General features: G+C 43.1%; 2 long non-coding RNA genes across 2 annotated transcripts in view; one reads left to right on the plus strand and one right to left on the minus strand.

The window, feature by feature from the left end:
• LOC309662802 overlaps nt 1-10,012 on the plus strand; it is a 61,406-nt gene extending 51,394 nt beyond the window's left edge. The window contains exon 3 of the long non-coding RNA XR_014264977.1: nt 3,678-10,012. This is a non-coding gene — a long non-coding RNA (uncharacterized lncRNA). The remainder of the gene's footprint in view (nt 1-3,677) is intronic.
• Nucleotides 878-3,681, minus strand: LOC309662810. Its single transcript, XR_014264985.1, has 2 exons — nt 2,667-3,681; nt 878-1,698 (listed from the first exon to the last, which is right to left on the minus strand). It is a non-coding gene; the product is annotated as an uncharacterized lncRNA (long non-coding RNA).
• Nucleotides 10,013-12,955: the final 2,943 nt, after the last annotated feature.

The following is a 12,955-nucleotide window of genomic DNA, read 5'->3' on the forward strand; positions in this document are numbered from 1 at the left end:
CAGAAACGAAGACCCAACACAGCCATAAATAAATAAATAAATAAATAAATAAATAAATAAATAAAAAATTTTTTTTGTATTATTTTTCATATTCTTTGCCATTACAGTTTATTACAAGATATTGAATGTAGTTCCTTGTGCTATACAGTAGGTCCTTGTTGTTTATCTCTTTTACATATAGTAGTTTTTTTTTTTTTTTCACACACACACACTGTATTTTATTTTTACAAGAGATAAATAGACTGACACCAAGCATTGTACATGGATGACCACAACAAAAGCAACAATGATTGCAATTACCAAACATGAAACACACTCATACTATGTCATAATATTGACATTCAGTACAGTAATCCTCCACTGTAACAGCTCCTTTACTTTGCAGTGAAAATTGATTTGTATATTCTTTGCCTCTGAGTCCTTGTGGGATTTTTTTTTTTTTTTTTAATTCAGACAGAAAGTCACAAAAATTATACTCATCCTCATCAGTTCACTCAGTCCCATGTAATTAATTGTTTTTTTTCATCTTGATCTTTTGTTAGCACTTTTATGAGTTCATCAGTTTTTCATCAGAGTTCTGAAAATGCTTATTCATTCAGTTCAGCAGTACAGTCAGTTACCAGAAACCTGTACTTGTCAGAGTCTTTTCCATGAATTTCTTGAAGATGAAACCCTTTTATAGGAACATATTTGCAAAATCATCAGAGTACACCCAGAACTGTCTGTAAATGACAAAAGACTTAAAAATGACCACGGTAAAAGATTTGATGAAAGTTCATAATAATGCAGTTGACAAGAAAATTAGTTATTTCTGAGATATACATTTTAAAGTTATAACTAGGATTATTACTTATAACAACGAAGAACTAACGCAGCCAAAAAATAAATTAATTTATTTTTTGGCTGCGTTAGTTCTTCGTTGCTGCGCGCGGGCTTTCTCTAGTTGTGGCGAGCGGGGGCTACTCTTCACTGTGGTGTGCGGGCTTCTCATTGCAGTGGCTTCTCTTGTTGCAGAGCACGGGCTCTAGAGCGCATGGGCTTCAGTAGTTGTGGCTCATGGGCTCTAGAGCGCAGGCTCAGTAGTTGTGGTGCACAGGCTTAGTTGCTCTGCGGCATGTGGGATCTTCCCAGACCAGGGCTCGAAACTGTGTCCCCTGCATTGGCAGGCAGTGTTCACATAGGGAAAAAAGGGGTTGAGGATGTAAAAGTAAATCAGAGATCGATAGTGAAGGGCTTTGGATGCCATGAAAGAATTTGGACTTTATTCTGTAGCTGTGGACAGGCATCTCGACCTTTGTCCTGGGCAGGACCAGACAGAGGCTCTTCTCTTGTGTCCAGGAGTTGGTAACTTGCCAGAGCTCCTATGTTCTCAAAAAGGAGATTCAGGACGGCGAGATGATCCCTTTTTTTTTGGAATTCAAGTGTTGTGACCAAATAAGAACATGAAAAATGCTCACCTTCATTAGCCATCAGGGAAATGCATATCAAAACCACAGTGAGTTACCGTTTTCCACTCCCTAGGATGACTGTAATAAAAAAGATATATGATAACAAATGGAGATATGGAGAAACTGGAACCGTCATACACTGTTAGTGGGATGTAACACGTTGCAGCTTCTTTGGAAAAGTTTGGTGGTTCCTCAAAAAGTTAAACATAGAGATACCATATGACTCAGCAGTTTTACTCCTAATGAGCACCTAAGAGAAATGGAAACATATGGTCACATCAAAATTTATATGTTAAATGTTTATAGCAGCACTGTTCATAGTAGTTAAAAAGTAGAAACAACCTAAAGGTCCATCAACAGATGAACTGATAAACCAAATGTGGTATATCCACACAGTGGAATATTATTCATCCACAAAAATGAATGAAGTACTGACGCATGCTACCCCATGATGAACCTGAAATCATTATGCTAAATGCAGGAAGCCAGACCCAAAAGACCACATATTTTTTGATGCCATTTGTATGAAATGTCCAGAATTGGCAAATTCGTAGAGATAGAAAGTGGATTTGTGGGTGACAGGAGCTGAGGGGAGGGGAGAATAGGGACTGACTGCTAATGAGCTCTTTTTAGGGTGACGGAATGGTTCTGGAGTTGGATAGCTATGATAATCGCACAACCTTGTGAATGTACTAAAACCCACTGAATTGTACACCAATTAGAAATTTTAGAAACAATGTTATGGCTAGCAGGGACCTCCCCACCCTTCTGGTCAGAATATGTGGTGGACAAACCAATTGTCCCGTTTTGTCTGGGACTGTGGAGGTTCCTGGGATGTGGGACTGTCCCTGCTAAAACTGAGAAAGCCCCAGTCAAACCGGATGACTTGATCACCCTGGTGTGTGCTGAGGCAGCGCTCAGTTATGACAGTGGAGAGAGGCCAAGTTTACATTTAACCGAGCAATTTCTAATTCACAATGTGTTTGGCTTAAACTACCACCCTGTGAAGTAGCTAGGGCAGGTTTTACTTATCTCCTATTTATAGACAAGGAACCAAGGCTCTGATGGGCGTAGAGGTTTGCCGGAGGTTGTATGGAAAAGTGAGTGACAGGACTAGAAGTCAAGCCTGATTCTTAGTTTCCAAGTCCAAGTTCTTTCTTCCAGGTGGGTAATAGTTCATACATATTGGTGGTACTGGTAAACAAGGGCCTCACTCACCTTATAACGCTGGCCTTCTGGCTTCTGAATCCAAGGGGGCCTCCCTCCTCTCTTGTTCTCCTCACTCCTAGAGGCTACATCCTATGGAATCCCTCCTAAACAGTGATGCATTCAACATCCTCTCCAAGTCCATCTTCCCTGTTCCTCTGAAATCTCTAGAGGCAGGGACTGTGTCTTGTCACCTCTCTTCTTGGCTCTTATTGCCTTGCCTGGTACCATCTCTTTAGGCTGAATTGTTCTCCCTTTAGGTCTTTCTTAGGCCTCGTTTTCTGAAGCGCTTGCTGGTGGAGCTGGCACAGTCTGTCTGCTGCTTTTCAGAATGTGTTGTAAGCACACTCCAAAGGTCAAACCAAGCCAAGATTTCTGCGGTGATTTTGCACGGCATGGCCTTGTGTGCAGCGGGCCACCTGGGACAAAAGGCAGCTGTGCCCAAAGTGAGTGGATAAGAAAGAGACAGCTTTCTTGGCTTTTAGGAATTCCATGGATATTATGACAAAGGGCTTCATGTATACGGGGCCTGGGGCTCCAGCAAGGTCTCACAGGAAAGTTAGTAAAGCAGGAGGCACCAGTACTCTATCCTGGTCTGTTTTCTGGGAGGTTATGTAAAGTTCCTGGGCCTCAGAGAGTTTCCTTACCTTTCAGATGGGACAATTACAATTTCTTGGCTTACTTCATAGGCTTTTATGAATTTCAGATGAGATAATGGTTAGATGGTTTTTCAACTGAATTTCATAGAGGCTGAAGATTCTGTAAAGATTCCTCAGGAAGAGGGATGCTATTTCCATCTGTTTATTTACTTTCTATACTGAGGTGTGCTATTATTCTTCAAAAATGGTTGCTGCTCTTTCCTGGAGAAGATTATATTTCCGGGCTTTGAGGATGCCGGGCTTGGTCATGAGATTTCTTTTGGCCAATGAAATAAGAGGAGCAAAGACGTGTTATTTCTGGGTAGAAGCTTTAAGAGCCAGGGTATGGGTTTTATATTCTCATCTCTTTTTCCTTTGCTATAAGACAAGCAGAGTTCCAGATAGAGGCTGATACATTACACTGGGTCCTGAAATGAAGAGGATATGAAGCAGAGCCTTAGCTGATCCATGATGGGCATGAAGCATGAATGAGAAATAAACCTTTGTTGTTATAAGCCACTGGAATGTCGGGCTCATTTGTTACTGCAGCATAAGCAGGACTATCCTGACTGATACAGATGCCAAGTAAGATTATTATTTGAAATTTTTTGATTTTGTTGCTGAAAAAAGGTTAGAAAATCACCATAATGAATGCTGGCTGACTGTAAACTTCTTAATGAGAAAGACTTTGTCTTAATGTCCCATTGTTCTTTGTTTACTCCATGCCTAGTCTGGTGCCTGATAGAGTGTCTGGATTTTAGTAGGCATTTGGAATTTGTAGAATGAATTAAATGAAAATGGTTTTGAAAAAATAAAGAGTATCTTCAGGAGAGATGTCATCATTATCATTGTCAGCTTCTATTGTACCTCTTCTTTCCTTTGTAAGTCTTGCAAAATGTATTGGTCAAAAATCAACATAATCTGCTCCAAAGTATCATTATAATAATTATTATTTCCTTTAACAGGAAATTTTTTATTCTATATCAAACATTCCAATGTTAAACATGCAACTGATAAATAGAAGGAGGCAAGCAGATCTAACTTAGCCTATGAAGTGTTCTTCATGGTATCAGTTCCCCATGGTACTATCTTGAATTGGAGCCAGTTATGGTCTGGTTAACTGCATTGGGCCATAACAGCCAGGAAGGGGCAGACGCAGAACGTGAACTAATCATTAAGGTTGGTGGGAACCAGGAAGAGAGACTCAGCTGCAAAGGCTAGTGTAAGGCTGGGATGTAAAACAGTCCTGCAGACAGGCAGCAACAATGATGTATTTCATGTAATAGGGACTTGGCGCTATGTAGAGGCTGTGCCACAAGACAAGCAGGCATCCCACCAGGCAGCAGGCGACTGCTTCAGGATGCCAAGGGAGGTCAGGGAAGTCTGTCATCAGTCTTGTTCATAGAACGGATTCCAGTTTGGGGATTGGTAGGTAGGGTGAGGGGGCTGCTTCCGAAAGTTAGACAGGGTTCCAGATCCAGAGAGACAGAGTGCTGGGAAGGTTACGGGGCAGGACTCAAGATTTCAAGGGAAAGATAAGGGTTGAGGGTTAGATTAACAACAAGCGTGAACTGATGTCAAGCCCTAGAGTATGGAATTAGAAGACTGAGACTACAGGTGGGGCTCAAATGGCCCAGCGATCCTAACTATGTAGGCAGATAGGTAGAAGGAGTGAACTGGGGAGAACTTGGCATAGATTATCCATTCCAGTACAGGAAATGGAGCTATTAGTCTTTGCAAAGCAATGATGTAGCTAATGCCATGCAGTGGATCTACCTTCGCCAAAGGAACGTTGTAAATGTGGCTTTGACAAACGTGCTATAAGCGCAGGAACACATGTACATACACACACAGAGGAATCCAGAAGATTTGCCTGAAATTTGTTTTACTTGCACCCACTGGCTGATACCAGACACCAAATGCAAGTTTCCTCTGATAGCCCTCCCAGGGTTTATTAAGTGGTGACTGTCTTGAAATGAGTTGTTCTTTTCTCTTCTTCTTCTTTAAAAAAATATTTTGGAGAGTACAAAAAGCGGTAAGTTGTTATTAAACCCCAACACGTACCCAGGAAGGGAGAAAGTTTACGAGGGAAAATGAAAGTCTCTTGCTGCCTGGACTGTCCTTCTCGTTGACGGTTACCCATGTTTTATCCTCTCTATCAAAGTCCTTGTTCACAAAGTCCTTCGATGCCCTGTTTCCTGCCTTTGGCATCAACCTGTGGTTGGAATGTTACCTTTGACCTTGATGCTGACAAGCACTCCTCATTAGTGCCATTTTCCTCTGGTACTGTCATGACTTAACACTAATTACTTCCACCACAGAATTCTGTTTTGCCTAATCAGATCATGTCACAGAAATGACATGTGCATTTTTCCTCCTAATTTAAAAATTATACTTGAAAAACAAGCATTTAGCCTTGGGCTCTAGGACTCCTCAGAACCTGGGAAATCTTGGGGCTGGTGCTTCTATTTCTTGAAGGTAGAAAGGCTTAAACCCATTAGGGCAGAGATGGCAAACAGCCTATAGGCTGTTTCCAAGCTGTGGAACTGTTTTGTTGGCAGAGCATGAAACACTAGGAATTCCAGCTCCTTCTGAAAACAATATTGGCCACAGTCAGCTGGACCTGAGCGCTGGCTGCCCCTTTTTGACTGACACGGGTTTTCTGTAGTCTTCCCCTCTCCCTAATGCCTCTCGCCAGCCACATCATTTGGTTCTGCTCACCTGCCTGGGCCCTGGGGGGCATCTCAGGTTGTGAGTTGATGAAATAAGCACTGAGCTGAAACTGCTTGATGGATGGGGGACAAATCAGTAAGTCGTTTAAAAAAAAGTCCCATTGGAAAAATCAAAACAAGGACGACCATAACTCTCCTCTCCTTGCCCTTTTCAACTCTCTTCTGCTTCTTCTGTGTTTTCTGGATCCTTCTCCCCATGACTGATAAATCCCCACCTTTACACGTTGGGCCCCTGCTGTTCTCTGCGGGTCCTCTCCCTGAGTTAGCCCATGTGCTCCTGTGGTCCACCAATTGACTCTTTTTTTAAAATCGAAGCGTAATTGCTTTACAATGTTGTGTTAGTTTCAGGTGTACAGCAAAGCGACTCAGTCATATGTATACATACACACACACACACATATATGCTCTTCCAGATTCTTTTCCATTATCGGTTATTACAAGATACTGATTATAGTTCCCTGCACCAATTGATTCTCATCTGGTGACTTTCAAATCTCTCTGTAGCCTCTCTTCCCTCCAGATTCCATTCCAGTATTAAATGGAGGCTTTACTGGGAGGCAGCTCTGAATCAAATCCTGGGTCAGCGGGGTGACCTTGGACAAACACTGAACATCACGGAGCTGCCACACCTACATATGGGTACCACGTAACTTCTTAGGGCGGTTGAGAGTATTGAAGATAATTTGTATAAATGCTTGGCTGTTGTTTCCTAAGTCCAAGGCCATTGGGTGTCAATGCCCGATTCTCTCCATGCTGTCACGCTGCCTCAACCTCAGAAGCCCTTGTTTTCAGAAGTGACTTCTAACATTGAGTTGTCAGCCAGGGAGGAGGCCCACCTGGGAGTTGGGGATCGATGAGCAGGCAGGCCACCCTGAATGATGGGACAAGATAGGGCTTGCTGACAAGACAGATTGCTCACAGAGCTTTGCGGGAGTCTGGAAGTGCCAAGAATGGGAAACTTGTCTGGTGGCATTCTGCAGTCCTGCCACATCAAATTGGAGCCATTTATTTCTATCATTAGCAGCAAAGTAAGCAAGTGACTGCTCTGGAGCTTCCTTATTAACAATTACGAGCAGCAGATAAACAAAGGCAGGGGAGAGGAGAATGTCAGTGGTGACCTGGGGCTTCTCCCGCCAACTTTCACATTGCTTCCTAAAGCAGAGTTTTCTCCTTAATTATGGCTGAAAAACACTTTCAGAAAAGTTTTATTTTATGTTTTGATATAGTCTCCTACTTTTTTCCCCCAGAAGCTTCCCAGAACTGGGAGAGTGTTAGTGCGGGAAAGGCAGGGAAAGGAAAGTAAGATTTGGTACATTTCTGACGGTGGGCTTGGTGCAGTGCATCCTTTATTGCATGTTCCACTACCTGGGTTTGCCTTCATGAGATCCTGGGAAGGGTTTGATCATAGAAATATAAAGTCATAAAATTCTGTACCTTAGCTGATCTAATCTTTTCATTTTATAGGTGAGAGAGAAGTCCCATGGCTGGTCAGTGATAAAAACAAAACAAGTGCCAGATCTTAGTCCCCTCCCACCGGTCTCCCTGGGCTGAGAACCAGGCACATTTAGGGCACCACCAAAAAGTCAGGGGACATTGGTGAGGATAAGTGTACAGGAGAAAGATGTTTTCCTTCTTGTGTAAGGAAAGAAAATTCCATCCTCTCTGTACATGAGCCAGTCCGTGTTTCTCTGAGCAGAGTGAAATATGCAGAGGTATTAAAACCTCTACTAGAATCTGGACTAATTTTCTTTTTTTCCCTCTTCCACTTTTATTGAGATTTAATTGACGTACAGCACTGTATACGTTTAAGGCGTACCGCATAATGGTTTGACTTCCGTCTGTCCTGAGGTGATGGCCACAATGTTTAGTGAATATCCATCAACTCGTATAGATACAAAACAAAAGAAAAGATACATGTTTTCCTTGTGATGAGGACTCAGGATTACTCTCTTTACAACTTTCATATGTAACACACAGACGTGCTAATTATATTCATCGTGTTGTATATTACATCCCTAGCACTTATTCATCTTATAACAGGAATTTGTACCTTCTGACCACCTTCATCCAGTTCCCCCTCCCACCACCCCCTGCCTCTGGTAACCACAAACGTGATCTCTTCTTCTATGAGTTTGTTTGTTTATTTGTTTGGGTTTTTTTGGAAGTATAATTGACTTGCAATACTATGTTAGTGCCTGGTGCCCAGCATAGTGACTTGATATTTCTACACGTTACAAAATGATCACCACTGGACTAATTTCCTTTTTGATAAAAAGATACATAATAGGAAACTGCTCTTTTTCTTCTGCTTATCGGATAGTGTCATGGCTGTGTTAAGTATCTAGAACACAGACAGCCTGGTATGGTCGTTAGAGGAGCTAAGCCAGCACCCAGAGATGGCAGCGTAGAAAGAGGAAAGAATCCAGGTTCCAAAAAGATGGATATGAGGAGGGACGTTAACCAATCTTGGAAGTGAGATGCTTCCAGATTTATTTTTATTTGAGATATTTGCATTTTCCTTATTTCTAAAGACAATGCAGCCAGGGTTTTATGTTCTGCCAATGAAGGCATCCCAAGGAGACTCTTTGAACCGCTGACACAACATCTGCTCAAGGAAGCTAACAGTGGAGCGTTGGCGGCAGCTCACGCCAGCCAACTGTTAGCATGTCTTCCTAACTCTGTGTTCCATGACATCACAGTGGTAGTTCCTGTGACATCATGTTGTGGTTTGAAACAAGTCATGCTGTGAATATTTACACCATAGAAGCTGGCAAATTATATGAATCAGGGCTTTTTTTTTTTTTTTTTTTTGAGAGTCACTTTAACAGCATACCGCTGGTAACAACAATAACAAAAAACGTTAGGTACCAACAAAAAAAAAGGTTACAATGTAAATGCCTGTGACTTCCCAGCACAGACCAGTATGGGATGGGTGTTGGGACTGCATTCCAAAGGTCTGAAACACAATTAGTTCAGTTCTTTGATGGGTTAGCCTTTTGTTATCCAGAACATCCTACTTCGACTGTGGATGAACACTGAGAAGCTATGGTGTTAGATTTAGGCTCACGGTGTGGTGAGCTAGCCGGCCAGAGTGCATGCCTGAAAGAGAGGCTGGGTGTCATTATGTTATTATGTCACTGGTGTCCTAAGGCTGGACAAGAGTCATGGCTCTGTCTCTCTAATAAGAGGGTGGCTGTTTTCTGCAATGGGACAGGTAGGTGTCTTATTTCGGGTTTCTAGAAAACTCACTGAAATGGAGATTTGTATGAGGAACAAGACTTGTGGAGAGGGAAGGAAGCCAAACTGGGCAGGGGAGCAGCTGAGCTATGATGCAGTGCCATCAGAGGCCTCAGCTGGTCCCACAGAGAGCTCTGAAGCTGGGAGAGTCCTTTAGAATTGTCCCCGAATAAGACAAGGACCAATCATTGGATGGGACCTGTCTGTGGGGAGGAGGCCTTGCCATGGGTGTGGAAGCTCCCTTAGGCTGAGGTGAATCCCAAAGAAGAGGCAGCTGTGGTCAGTCCATCAGCACTCAACATTCTTGGTAGCTGGGAAAACGAATGTCTTGGTTCTGAGGGGAATCTTGGTAGCATATCACAGCATCCACTACAGTAGGACTGGGGTAAACTTTCCAGAATATTTCTTGGCTTCATCTTTTCTGCATCTCGAACTAAGCCTCACTGATCAGCTAGTCTGTCGTTTTCATTTAGTGGACCTAAAATTTAAAAGAATGAACCCCAGCTAAAATCTCATCTCTCTTTAATATCTTCTGTAATAACCAATCTAGACTTTATCTTCCTTGTAACAGTTATCAGCCAGAGATCTTGGTTGTAAGCAACAGAAACCAACTATGAATAATTAAGGCATAATGGGAGGAATTTATGGAAAGGAAGGCTGGCAGCTTATAGAATCAACAGAAAGCTAGAAAGCCAAGGGAAGAAGGCAGCAGCAGAAATAATCCTGATGGGAAACTGTGCAGTTGTACACCCTGATGATCTTCAACCCACCCACCCACTGTACACCCACTGCTCCTGAACACAGCCCCCTCTGTAACCTCCCCTGTGGCACTCAATTCAGCTAACACTCGTGCTATATATGGTGGCCCCTGCACATCTAATGCAATGGTATCTTTTAATGTATCTGTCACTTGAGATTCAGAAGACTTCTGTGAACTCTCAATTGTCTGAGCTGAGGCCATGTGCCCACACCTTCAATGCCAGGGAGTAGGAAGAAAGTTGATCTCTCTGTCATGACTGGCTATGCCCTGCCCACCACCAAGAGTCACAGTGTATGGCAGGGTAAACAAGAACTAGGAAGGAGGCTCACATGCGGAGTCAGAAAAAAACCTGATAAACATCCACTGCCCAGTGCCTCTGTACCAAGTGAGTCATATTCTTGCTCTCTTGATGTGTGTTTTTCTACAGGTGATGTTCTAGGAGGTTCCAGGTCTTTTCACTCATGTACCTCTGCAGATAGTTAGTGACTGCTCAGTCTGAAATGCACACCCATTTCTCTCAAAGAGAAGAGCAAACTCCATTCCCTGACATTAAGGTCTATTACAGAATATATGCAAAAGGTTCCTTGGTTCCAAAGAAACAGATTCGTTCAAACCAAGTGAGGGAAAGAGCTTATTGCTAGGAAACTCTTGGGCTGCTCCTGGATCTGGAAAGCCCAGCAAGAAACACGGTGGCGGAGTGGTGCTCCAGCAAAGGCTTCTGCTTTTCAGGGCAGATTCGTCTTTCTCTGGTGGCTCATTTGGTCACTGTTACTTGTCATTCCTACTTCTCCCCTGGCTTGGCTCATTTCCTGCTCCAGCAAAGGCTTCTGCTTTTCAGGGCAGATTCGTCTTTCTCTGGTGGCTCATTTGGTCACTGTTACTTGTCATTCCTACTTCTCCCCTGGCTTGGCTCATTTCCTGCTCCAGAGATCTGGTTCAGATTCTGAAGGAACTGATCTCATTGATCTGGCTCATTATTCTTCTTCTGTCGGGCAGAGAACTTCATGGATCTTCGGCCGGACTAACTTACGAGTTTTGTGCCAACACAGTTTGTTCAATGACCACGCCCCCTGCCCCGCCATGCACAGAGAATAACCTAGAGCTGCTTTCCTGAACACCTCAACTGGTGTGTGTGATTGGGTGTGTGGTGGACCCCATGTCCGACATATTTGAGGGTCCTCTAAGAGTGACTCCCTTCCCAGTTCTCAGGAAGTCATCATCACTTTTTAGAAAATAAAGGAACTATGAGTTAATATGTGTTACGCTTTTGTGCCTGCTATTATGTATTATATACCTTATCTCATTGAATCCTGACATCGTTTCTCTGAGTTTGGTATTATTCCTATTTTATATCTGATGAAACTGTGGATCACAATGGTTATGAACCCAAGATAAGATGGTAGAGCTGGATTTCAAATGCAAAGTAGTCTTGCGCCAAACCTCTGCTTTTTTCCCTACCCCAGGATACTTCTGTTGACACATTCATGATGAGGCCAAGACATTCCTGTCCTAGTTATCAATGGTTCTTTGAAGAAAGCTTGCAGTTAGGGACTTCTCTAGTAGGAACAGTTCAAAAGTAGAGTAGAATAAGGTGGGGGGAAGATAAAGGACCAGAGACCGAGGTGTCACATGCTGAGCTCAGGCTGCTGTAGAAAAGCAGTCTTCTTCTACAGCCAGCCCTTGAGATGGCCAGAAAATAGCCTCATCGTCAAGCAGTCGGGTGTTGCTCCTGAATAATGAAGAGACACTAACTTTACGCAGCCCAAGATGAGCACTGCCCATGAGTTCCTTGCCTCGTTTGTCCAAAACCATTTCACAGTCAATTATAGCTATTGGGAGCCTCCTAACAAAACGTCCCAGCATCTGTAAGACAAAAAGTAATCCTTTTAGAGGCAGAACTTTAAGCACTTTGCTGTAATGGCCTCACAGAAAGGAAAATTGGACCTGCCAGGAAAATGCAGTTAATTAGTGTCGAGCTCTTCTTCTTCATCCATCCATGTGCTCTGGAGGGGGGATAATATTATAGAGCCGAGAAGGCTGTTGGAAAGGGAACTGGGAATATGTACTTGTACATGAGCACCTACCATCCCCTATAACGTTAATTCCTTTCCAGCTCTTTCTTCTTCAGCCTTCAATGCAGATCATAACTTTTAGTGTCTCCAGGAAGTCTTCCTTGATTAAACAAGCGTGAAATAGATGATTCCTCTTCCCTTCCTTCCCCAACTCCATCTTTTAAAAACATTGTGGGCTTCTCTGGTGGCGCAGTGGTTGAGAATCTGCCTGCCAATGCAGGGGACACGGGTTCGAGCCCTGGTCTGGGAAGATCCCACATGCCACGGAGCAACCAGGCCCGTGAGCCACAATTACTGAGCCTGCGCGTCTGGAGCCTGTGCTCCGCAACAAGGGAGGCTGCGATAATGAGAGGCCTGCGCACCGCAATGAAGAGTGGCCCCCACTTGCCGCAACTAGAGGAAGCCCTTGCACAGAAATGAAGACCCAACACAGCCATAAATAAATAAAAAAATAAAATAAAAACATTGTGCCTTTTGGGCAGACCTCACAGGAAAAGGATGGGCTGGATGAAAAAATTTAAATAAAGGTAAATGTATTGCTGTTATATACATGTTGAAACCCCACTTGGTTATTCTAACATCCCCAATGTTGAGACTATTCTATGCATTTTTCTTAACTAGAACTCGTGTTTGTTGACCACCATGGTCCAGGCACAGCGTCAGGCACTTTCACAAATATAAAACAAGGTACAGCCGGTCAATTGGGGAATGTAGTATCTAAACCCTGTTTCCTGGGACTTCACCATTCAAGTTCACAATTCTTCTGTTGCATCTTCCCCAACATGAAGCCCCCCCCCCCAATCTCTAGAATTTAAGTGACGTATTGCTAAGGACATATTTTTCTTTTGCTCTTTACTATTTT

Source organism: Balaenoptera physalus (assembly GCF_965194825.1).
Source record: "Balaenoptera physalus genome assembly, chromosome: 6".
Taxonomy (NCBI): Eukaryota; Metazoa; Chordata; class Mammalia; order Artiodactyla; family Balaenopteridae; genus Balaenoptera; species Balaenoptera physalus.